General features: G+C 33.8%; 1 protein-coding gene across 1 annotated transcript in view; it reads left to right on the top strand.

Moving 5' to 3' along the window:
• Nucleotides 1-999: 999 nt before the first annotated feature.
• The window catches only part of LOC126889810 (peptide transporter family 1-like), a 121,220-nt gene continuing 110,495 nt past the window's right edge, over nt 1,000-11,724 (top strand). The window contains exon 1 of the mRNA XM_050658469.1: nt 1,000-1,130. The gene's annotated coding sequence lies outside the window, so the exon portion shown is untranslated. The remainder of the gene's footprint in view (nt 1,131-11,724) is intronic.

Here is an 11,724-nt window from a genome sequence, read left to right as displayed (position 1 = left end):
TACCACGGGCATTTAATTATTAAAAGGTTTATTTTTAATATGATGTTTACTGAGATGCTGTGTATCCCAATTCAAGGTACTCCGGAGATCACTTCCGATGTCATATTCGTTGCCAGAGACCTCAAAAACCCTCCGAGAAATGAATTTTTACTATTTTTTAATAAATTGGCCGAAAACTCCAGAAAACGAGGTAAACAGTATGTACCCTGGGTACCAGATACTCCGTAGATCACTTCCGATGTCATATTCGTCGTCAGCGACCCAAAAACCCCAACTAATGATTTTTGGCAAATTTTTTAATGAATTTGCCGAAAACTCCAGAAGAAGTAGGTACCCTGAGCACCAGGTATTCCGGAGATCACTTCTGATGTCATATTCGTCGTTATCGACCCCAAAAACCCCCAAGTAATTATTTTTGACTAACTTGTTAATAATATTTTGCCGAAAACTCCACAAGACGAGGTAAACAGTAGGTACCCTGGGCACCAGGTACTCCGGAAATCACTTTCGATGTCATATTCGTCGATAGCGACCATAAAAACCACCGAGTAATGATTTTTGGCTAATTTTTTTATAGAATTTGCCGAAAACCCCACAAGACGAGGTAAACAGTAGGTACCCTGGGCACCACGTACTCCGGAGATCACTTTTGATGTCATATTCGTTTTCAGCGACCCCAATAACGCTCCAAGTAACAAAATTGAACTCATTTCTGCCGATAATTGACGAGTTCTGAATTTTTTTATTGTCTGTTTGAGATGCACTTTAAGAATGCCTTTTTTGTATGCAGTTTTTCAATATTATATCATGGCTCAGGGTCACAAAGTTTCCTGACGCATTTACGAATCGAATGCAAAAAGAATTATTAAGATCCGTCTTTTTTTCGGAGGATCAGTGCTTTATTGCTTCGACTAATTATGCAGATTTTGATATTGCATCAAATCCTCCTTTAGATATAAGTACCTAAACTAAGCATCACGAAAGTTTCTGTCATGTTTTCTGTCAGTTTGATCGATTTCAGTGATTATAAATTTTAACAATATATTCGAAGCTTAAAAAAGCAACATAAAAATTCACCACAGTCACTTCAGTGACTTCAAAATCAGTTGATCTGTAAAAAAACATCAGAGGTCAGTATACCTGTTTGTAACATTAAACATTTAAACTCAACTTAGAAGGAGTTATTAGACAAAGTCTATTAAAGAATTTTCAATTAATTTCGCCGTCTTCTGTGCCAAAGTTAAGGCAAAACTGCTGATTTTATCTGTCGTGCGCTTTAAGCCGGCCACTCACAATACTGCGGCATCGTTCAATTTTGTCGAATTCGACTAATTGACAAAAATTTGTATCGTGTGTGACCGTGCATCCAACAAAATTGATAGAATTTTACCACAGAGAAACTGGTTTCTATGCTATAGTACTAAAGAATTGATATCATCGACGATTTTGTCGAACTACACCGTAGTATCGTGAGTGGTCGGCTTAATAGGGGAGTCAATAGAGATTTTGACTTCGGAAAAAATCAAGCAAGATAGAACTTTTTGTAATTTGATTAAAAAATGTTTAATAAATAACATATCAAAAAGTTCTACCCCAGAAGTGGGTGCTTTATTTTTTTTTAAATGAACTGCGAAACTAGTTGTTTTTTTAAATAACTACGAAAATATACTTAGAAAAAACTGACTTAACCATTGAAACATTCAGAAAATGTACACAAAAAACCTTATACAGTGCACTGGAATAAGTGTTACCCCCCTTATTAACTTATTTATTTTTAGCACATAACAAAACGCTCGGACAAGTCGATTTTTAAAATAATCATAGTATATTATAGCATCGATGTTTCGAATTTTACGAGATACCTCTTCAGGAGACAGGCATAACTTTGATTTTTTTAATGGGAAAGTACATCATGTGACACCTCATTTAAAAGCTTTTGAAATACTGATTACAAAAATATATATAATCCTTTTTCCTATTTGAGAGCGCAGGCGCAAAATTTCGGTCGAATTCTCTTTAAACGCAATAATTTTTTTCGAATCCTGAGAAAACTCATAAGTATTTTTGAAAATTTTAAATGCAGAATGAAATATTACAGTATTATCGAGGGTCGAAAGTCCCTGAGAACTTCTATAATGTTTATTTTAATAATCACAGGGGTAAAAAAAGAGTAAATTTAGTCTGATTTTTGATTTCCAATATATCATTCAAAAGAAACTTTTTGTTTATTCTAAGGGACTATCAGCCCTCAGGATTCGAAAAAAATTAATGCACAGATTTCGACCGAAATTTTGCGCCTACGCTCTCAAACAGGATAAAAGTATTATAATTTTTTTTAATCGGTATTTCAAAAGCTTTTAAATAAGGTGTCTCGTGATGTACTTTCCCATTTAAAAAAATTAAAGTGATGTGTGTCACCTGAAAAGGGATTGCGTAAAAATCTAAATATTTATGCTATAATATACTATGATTATTTTAAAAATCGACCGGTCTGAGCGTTTTGCTTATGTCCTAAAAATAAATAAGTTAATAAGGGGGGTAACACTTAACACTTAATACAGCGCACTGTATCAAGATTTTTCTAAAACTAAATCTATAGCTTCTATAATTTTTCATTTATAACGCTAAATTTACTCTTCTCACAATAGTATATTGTACGAGAGAGAAAAAAGACATATTTCTCACGAGCGCAGAAGTTTGTTGCAAATCAAGCGAGGGAGAAATATGTTGTTTTCTCACGTGATGTACACTGTACTTTTTCTATGGATGCGTTTTTGTCAAGATTTCAAACTTCAAAATTAAATAATTTAGGTGCTTTTATGTAGATTATAATATGCCAAAATTGAAATAAAATACATATTACAAGCTTAAAAATTAATAAATATTAAAAAAAAGTTTTTTTGAGCTTTTATACAGTATGTCTGCTTAATTTGAAACCTATTGATAACTTTTTTATTATCAGTTTTACGAAAAAAAAGTATTCCTTATAAAATGTTCTGTAGAATCTAAAATGCAACCATCAGATATCAAATTTTATTAATTTTATATGAGGTATGTCAAAAAATATGAATTTCGCTCAAGAGTAAAATACGTTTATATTTCACAATATCGAAAATTGTTATTAAGAAAAGTTGTTTGAAAAAAAACTTTGTTTCAATAGTCAATTACATCCTTCCATTTGAAATATTGTGAACTATAAAGGCACTTAACTGTTAAGCGAAATTCATATTTTTTTACATACCTCGTATAAAATTGAAAAAGTTTGATATCTGATGGTTGCATCTTAGATTTCAGACCAGGTAAAGCATTTTATGAAAAATAAGTTTTTTTGGTAAAATTGATAATAAAATAGTTATCATAATTGTAATAAAATGATGTAGTAGGGTATTCGTAATTTGAGAAAAATTTTTCAATTTTTTTTTGGTTTTTCAATTAGAAGGATGTAATTGCATATTGAAATATAGTTTTTAATTCCAAACAACTTTTCATAATAAAAATTTTTGATTTTCTGAAATATAAAGGTACTTACTTTACTCTTCAACGAAATTCATATTTTTGACATACCTCATTTAAAATTGATAAATTTGATATTTGATGGTTAAGTTTTAGATTTAAGGTGATACAGTAGCGATCAACAGGTAGCCAAAACGCGTTCCAAGATTGCGGCTGTAATTTTGAATATTTTTTCGAGATATTTGGCACACGTATTCGTAATATAATAAAGAATGGCGGTACAGAGCCCAATTTGAAAAATATATTAATATGTGGAAATTACTCTGTAATTAAATACAATATTAAAAAACGAGCCTGTACCGCCATTAAGAACAAAAAAATACACTTTCTTCAAATAAACTTTTTTATCCGATGCCTAGATTTTGTGTCATTTTGGAACTACTAATGAAATAAAAAATTTTTGTAGTTCCAAAGTGCACAAAATCTAGGCATCGGATAAAAAAGTTTATTTGAAGAAACTGTATTTTTTTGTTCTTCTTAATGGCGGTACAGGCTCGTTTTTTTAATATTGTATTTAATTACAGAGTAATTTCGACATAATATAATATATTTTTCAAATTGGGCTCTGTACCGCCATTCTTTATTATATTACGAATACGTGTGCCAAATATCTCGAAAAATATTCAAAATTACAGCCGCAATCTTGGAACGCGTTTTCGCTACCTGTTGATCGCTACTGATTCCTCTTAAGGCTATACAGAGCATTTTATGAAGAATAACGTTTTTTTCGTAAAATTGATAATAAAAAAGTTACCCATATGATTCCTAGTTACGCAGACATACTGTATAAGGGCAAAATTTTTGAATTTTCAAATTGTAATGCCATATTCGGGTTCAGCATAATCAAAAACAAAATAAAAACACATTTTGTCAAAGTAAAATGATGAATTTAACGATATTTTTAAAATAATTTATACAAAACAATTGTTTTTGTTTAAAAAATTAGCGGCTAAATCTGTGAGTAGAACTTTTTATCTTATCATGAATATAAACTAACCAAAAAAGTTTTAAAAAAATATAAGCTTGTTTGAATTTTTACGAAACAATGCATGTTTTCGTTCTCTATTAACTCCCCTATAAGGCAGGATAATTTTTCCATTTGGTTTTTTCTTCTACCGGATCTGTGATTATGTTTCGGAATTTCTACGCCTTTTCTATTGTAGTCAGTTTTTTTTTTCAATTTCGTGCTAATGTTTTGATTACCGAATTGAATTATGCAGGATGATGGTCTAAATTCATCATCATCAACCCGTGCGCGTCCACTGCTGGACATGGGTCTCCCTCAGCTATTTCCATCTGTCTCTGTTTTGTGCGGCTTGCATCCAGTTACTGATAACATGCTTCAAATTATGGGTCCATCTGGTTAGTGGGCGTCCTCTGCTCCGTAGTGCTTCTTCTCGTGCCCTCCTCTCGACAATACGTTTTGTGCATCGGTTGCCTGACAATCTGGCGACGTGTCCTGCCCAATTCCACTTTAGCGACGCGATTTTTTCGATAGCGTCGGTTGTTTGTGGGTCGCGACCCCCTGGGGGGTCGCAATGAGGTACTAGGGGGGTCGCCGGAAATTTCCAAAATAAGACAAAAACACTACTTTGTTAAATCATGTATTTTTATTTTAATAAAGCCGTAAATAAAAATTAACAATTAATTATCAAACGAAACATAAAACTAAATATTAAAAGTCCTTAAAAAGTCTTTAAAAGTAAAAGAAAAAAATAAAGTCAAATATTACAATGTTAATGAGACCCATGCGCCTGTTTTTTTGAAACTAGTCTTTCAAATCTAGGCTGTGTATTTGAGACACACACAATTATATCGTTTTCAAGTACGAGACGATTTATCACTTTTGTTTTAATGGCAGTCATAGACGAGAAACTTAACTCACATAAATATGATGTTACAAATTGAACCAAACATTTTACAGCTTCATTCGCCAACTGAGGGTATTCCTGCATCTTTTTGGTCCAAAATTCGTCCGGGTTCTGGGAAAAAAATTGGAGCTTCAACATTCCATCACTTGATATTTCAATAAGTTGTTCTTTCATGTTTATTGGTATTTCAGCATGTTGAAAGGAATCGGCTAAAAACGGATTCAGTATCCATCTGCAAGTGTCGTAACTATTTTGAATTTCTTCGGGGAAATAATCACAGAGCTGTTGTTTTAAATTAAGCAAAGTAACTTGTTCAAAATTGCCTGCCTGCATAAACTTGTTCAAAATTTGTAGCACTGTAACATACATTTTCTATAATTTCCTGAACGCACTGGAATGAATCGAGCTGCTTTTTGCCAAGTGAAGTTGACCATAAATCGATTTTTCTTATAAACCCCTTAATTTTATCTGTGGCTGTAATTATATTAATGTCGCGACCTTGCAAATTACTGTTCAAAATATTTAATTGTTCGAATATATCAGCAAGGAAACCTAGTTTCAAAAGCCAAATAGGATCGGAAAATTGATTTTCATATGAGGACTTATCATCTTTCAAATACATTAAAAGCTCTGCTCTTAAGTCAAATACTCTTTTTAAGACGTTGCCCCTTGAAAGCCACCTTACTTCGGTGTGATAAAGAAGATTTTGAAATATAGCACCCATGTCTTCGCAGATTTTTCGAAAAATACGGGTCTGTAAAGCTTTTCCTTTAATGGAATTTACAACTTTAATGATGGATTTCATAACACAGTCCATTTCAGGAGGTAAATCTTTTGACGTCAGAGCTTCTCGATGTAAAAAACAATGTCTCCATGTGGCATTAGGCATTATTTCTTGTAATCTGACGACAAGACCAGATTAATGTCCTGTCATAGCTTTAGCGCCATCTGTGCATATAGCAATACATTTTCCCCAGTCAATAACATATTTACTTGTGCGTTTCACAAAACTGTCGAATAAACATTTTCCAGTGGTATTGGTCTCCAATGGGGAACAAAATAAAATATCTTCTTGAATGCCATTATTTGTATCATATCTTAAAAACGTGATAAATTGGGCACAGTTAGATATATTCGTGGATTCGTCCATTTGAAGAGAGAAGTACGTGCATTTATTAAGATTTTCCACAACTTGCGCTTGAATATCTTCTGCCATGTCACTAATTCTTCTTTGGATAGTATTATTTGACAGAGCTATTGTTTTTAACTTTGCAGACTCTTTTTCACCAATCATTATATGTACCATTTCAACAGCTGCTGGCAAAATCAGATTTTCAGCAACTGTGTGCGGATTACTAGTTTTGGCAACGCGATAAGCAACTTTATAACTTGCTAATAATGCTTTTTCGTTAGTAGTGGTTGCCAGTTGAAAAGTATCTTGCTGTTTGTGAAGGACGTTCAGCTTTCTTTCAAAGAATTCTACGGGTTTGTCTTTTTTATCTGGATGTTTGCTATTTAAATGTCGAAGTAACTTTGATGGCTTCATGCTTTCGTTTGACAATACTTCTCCACAAATAACACATTGTGGTTTATTGGAAATAATGGTAAAACTATATTTAAGATATTCATCACTGTAAAGTCTGTTTTTCTTTTTATAACTGCCACTTTCAGACGTAGATGGTTCTGCACTTATTTTTAAAAACTTATCCATAATTTGTAATTTATCGTAGACGTAAATACGTAAACGGGAATACGTAAGTCGCAAAATATTTACTCATTACTTAATACCGCTGCATTCGCCACAACGTGCTGTTTCGAACTGAGATCTCATTGCACATCGCCGCTTATATAAAGCCAAAACGAGGCTACGAGAACGTTCCAGAGTGCCATCTAGTAGCGAAGTAAAGAGTAGAGCCTTCGCGAATATCATGGAAAAGTATTGCGATGTAGACACAAAGATGTCGCGGTGTACAATGTGCAGTCGACTTTTTATTATTTATTTTTATTGTAAATGCTAGTCTGGCAGAAGTACTACTAGTGTACTAGTGGGACAGATCGCAATTATTAAAATAATTGTTGAATTTTTTAAATGTATTTAGTTTGAATTTAAACAGTAAAGTAAAATAAAATTTGAGAAACCATCAGTTGTAAATTAGGCACGCTATTTTTGTCGCTATTTTGGTTTGGGTGATGAGTAGGGGGTCGTGAACAATTTTTTTAACAAAAAGGGGTCGCGCTTTAGATAAGTTTGGGAAACACTGTCTTAAGAAGACACCAACATCTGGCGTTCCATAGCACTCTGAGTGATGCGCATCTTGTTCACTACCTTTTTTGTGAGTGTTAATGATTCCGCTCCATAAGTGAGTACAGGCAACACACACTGGTCAAAGATTTTCCTTTTCAGGCATATGGGTAAGTGTGATTTAAATACATGGTTAAGTTTACCAAACGCTTCCCAGGCTAATCCTATGCGACGTGGGAGCTCGCACGTCTGTTATCTCTTCCCAACCGAATTTTATGTCCCAAGTACTTATAAGATGCAATCTGCTCAATATCCATTCCATCAACAACAATATTACGATTTAGGACCAGATTAGTCGTTATTTGCGTCTTGTTGATGTTAATCTTTAGTCCGACCTCTAGGGAAGCGTAATATAACCTATTCAACATTATTATTGCATCATCCATACGATCAACTATAAGGACGACGTCATCTGCGAATCTCAAATGACTGAGCTTCTCTCCATTTATGTTGATACCATATTCGTTCAGATCTGCCTTCTTAAAAGTGTCTTCTAAAAGGGTTTTGAATAGCTTCGGCGAAATGGTGTCTCCTTGCCGTACTCCTCGATGTATACAGAATTTATTTGTTTGTTGGTCAGATAGTCTTACACTAGCCGTTGCCTTCTGGTAGATATATTTTATCATGTTAATGTAGCGTTGGTCTATTCAGCATTCTGTAAATGCTTTTAAAATTTTCTGCTGGTTTATGGTATCGAATGCTTTCTCTTAGTCTACGAATATCAGTGCCAATGGTTTGTTGTATATCGCAGGTTTCTCTATTGAGTTTTTTAATACCAGTAAGTGGTCATTAGTGCTGTATCCGGATCTAAACCCAGCTTGTTCTCTAGGCTGATAGAAGTCTAACGGAGCCTCCAGTCTTTTTTTTACTGGTCTAAATTACCTTATAAATATCAGTCAGTATTTTAAGGCGGATAATGTTGATATGTTGCAGAAGTGTGCTTAGTTTTTCTTCTCCATGTGTCCAGATAATAAATGTGTTGTCTCCATACCTAAGCCACAATTTGGTTTTATGCTCTTCTGTTTGTATTGTGCATAAAAAGGTTTGCTATTACCGGTGACAGTGGTAAACCCATTGATGTTCCTTCAACTTCTTGTCGCTTGTCGCTCTGGTTCTTGTAGATGAAATAGTAGTTGCCAATGCCTCGTCAGGTCTAGCCTGTGGTATTGGATATTCTTTGCATTTCTGGAACTTCGATGAATGAGACTTCGGTAACTTCACTTCATCTTTCTTCTTCTTCATGTGCCATATACTGTAAGAAGGTCGGCAACCATCTTGGCAATCCACACTTTCGATACCGCTGCTCTAACATGATCAGCAGAAGTGCAGTTAAACCAAGCTCTCAAATTGTTTAACCAGGAGATGCGTCTTCTTCTACGACTCCTTCTACCCTGTATTCTTCCTTGTATTATTAATTGCAATAAGCTATAACGCTCGTCCCTCATGACCCAGATATTGCAGGTTTCTTACTTTAATTGTATTTAAAACCTCTCTTTCTTTTCCCATTTTTCTCAACACCTCGACATTCGTGACTCTATCCACCCAACTTATTCTTAATATCGTTCTGTAGGGCCATAAAATCAGGATTACTTCATCCTTTAAAGCTCCAATATATTTATATAAAGTTGTGGTTTATTCAGAACTGGTTCTTGTCTTCTCAATTCGTTTCACATCAGTTTCTACCAAAAGAGTTTTATTGTAAAAATGATTGAAGCAAACATTCTCGTTGGAGTATTTTAATGATGGTTATGATTTAACATCATTTCGTCATGTCAATAGAATCACGATGCTCTGACTCGGTCCACCAAGTACTCTCAAACTGCGAAATAAGTTACCATGGTTGACTCCTCGAAACATCCTAATTTTCTTTAGCTTTACGCTGTAGCAGTTATTTCCACTTGTTTGAATATGTTCCATATATTTTTAGAAATCGCCATTTGCATTCGTAAAGTGTGGAAACGGTCTATTATCTCATGACTTAATTATTTTCAAAGTTAAAGCTCTGACAGTCGATTTTTATTTTTAAATTATGATTTTTTCACGTATATCCCATACCCATAATTAATAGTGACGTCATCGATGATTTTTTTAAATGGGAATAGGGGTCGTGTGCTAGCTCATTTGAAAAGTGATTAAATTATCTATTCAGTAATATAAACATTCTTCTTCTTCTTCTTCCTCTCTATAAGCAATTCTGCTTGTTTTTTGGCGGATTGATGGAAGGTTGTCACTCCATCTTCTGCGCGGTCGGCCGATACTTCTTCTACCGATTGGTGATTTATCTCGTGCTATTTTGACCACACGTGTCTACCCCATTTTGGTTATGTGGTTGTTTCATTCTTTTTTCTATTTAGTGTCCATTCGATTATACACTGTACGTTACATTGTCTTCTTATATCTTCGCTCCTCTTTCGATCTCTCAGTGTATTTCCTGTAATTCTTCTCAGTACTCTCATCTCTGCCGTTTCCAGTAGTCTTTGTGTTGTGGCTGTATCGGGTCTTGTTTCTGATGCATATGTCATTATTGGTCTTACACTGGCTTTATAAATTCTTGACTTCATCTCAGTGTTAATAATATGTCGGTTTCGCCATATAGTGTTATTAAGGCATCCTGCCAATCTATTTGCTTTTTGTACTTGATTTCTCACTTCTTTGTCTAGGTCTCCGTAACTTGATAATGTTATTCCAATGTACATATTTTACTTCCACTACTTGTTCAATACTGATATAATCAATTTCTATTTTGCATCTGATTGGTTCTTTACTGATTACTATTGTTTTGGTTTTCTGAGATGAAATTGTTATATTTAATTTTTTTGCTCTTATCTTCATCTTGGGCTATCAATATTGCGTCGTCTGCGTAGCAGAGTATTTTTACTTCTTTGTTTCTCATTCTATATCCTCTTCCTTTGTTGACGTTCTTGATGATTTCATCCATGATTAAATTGAAAAGCAGAGGACTCAATGAGTCTCCCTGTTTTATTCCGCTGCCTATATCTATAGGTTCTGTAAGTTGTCCATAAATTCTGACTTCCATTTTGTTGTTTTGGTAGATGTTCTCAATAGTTTTTATGATATCTAGAGGAACTTCTCTATTATACAGAAGATGGATTACATCTTTGAGTCTTACTCTGTCAAATCCTTTCTTTAAGTCAATTAGACATAGAAATTGACGAATATTGTATCTGTACACGACCTTCCAGTACTAAAACCATGTTGTTGATCTGCTAAATTTATCCTCTGATTTATTACGTCTTGTAAGATTTTAGTTTTAAGTTTTAGGGTAGTATTTAACAAGTTGATACCTCTGTAGTTTTCTGGCTGCTTTTTATCTCTTTTTTTGAATAGTAGCATTAGTTCGCTCGTTCTCCATTCTTCCGGCATTTTATTGTGTTTTATGATTTTGTTCATTAATGTTGTTAATTGTTCTGTCATTGCTGCTCCACAATATTTCAGTAATTCGTTTGGTATTCCATCCTTATCTGCAGTTTTTCTGTTCTTCAGCTTTTCGAGTATTTTTCATACTTCCTGTGCACTTATATTACCATCTTCATTTGTGGTAATTTCTGGTGTTTCCGGTTCTAGCATCATTTGTTCTTCCTCTGCACAGAGCGTTTTTAGATAGTCAATCCATGTATCCTTTTCTATGTGTTTTGGTTCTATTAGTTCCTTTACCTCCGTTCTTTGACCTCTTATAAATCGCCATAATATTTCCTTTTGGAGAGCATAAAAATCATGTTCCATTTCTTTTGAAAAACGTTCCCAGTGAAATTTTTTTATACTTTTTACTACTGAATGTGTTTCGTTTCTTATAATATAAACATTAACATCATTATTTATACCGGGTGGCCAAAAAAATAATTTTTGAATTAAATTAATTGCTGCAAAAAAAGAATACATGTAATTTATTTAACTTAAAATACATTTTACTGCTGCCAGAAAAGAGAAATGTTTATTTGACAAATAAACATTGCTTTTCGCTTAAATGAAACGTTCAAACTGTCAAGAGGCAGGTGTGTGGCTGTTTGACATTTAATT

This window comes from Diabrotica virgifera, chromosome 8 (assembly GCF_917563875.1).
Source record: "Diabrotica virgifera virgifera chromosome 8, PGI_DIABVI_V3a".
In the NCBI taxonomy this organism is placed as follows: Eukaryota; Metazoa; Arthropoda; class Insecta; order Coleoptera; family Chrysomelidae; genus Diabrotica; species Diabrotica virgifera.
The sequence above is the reverse complement of the archived record's forward strand: the minus strand, read 5'-3'. Positions and strand labels throughout refer to the sequence as shown.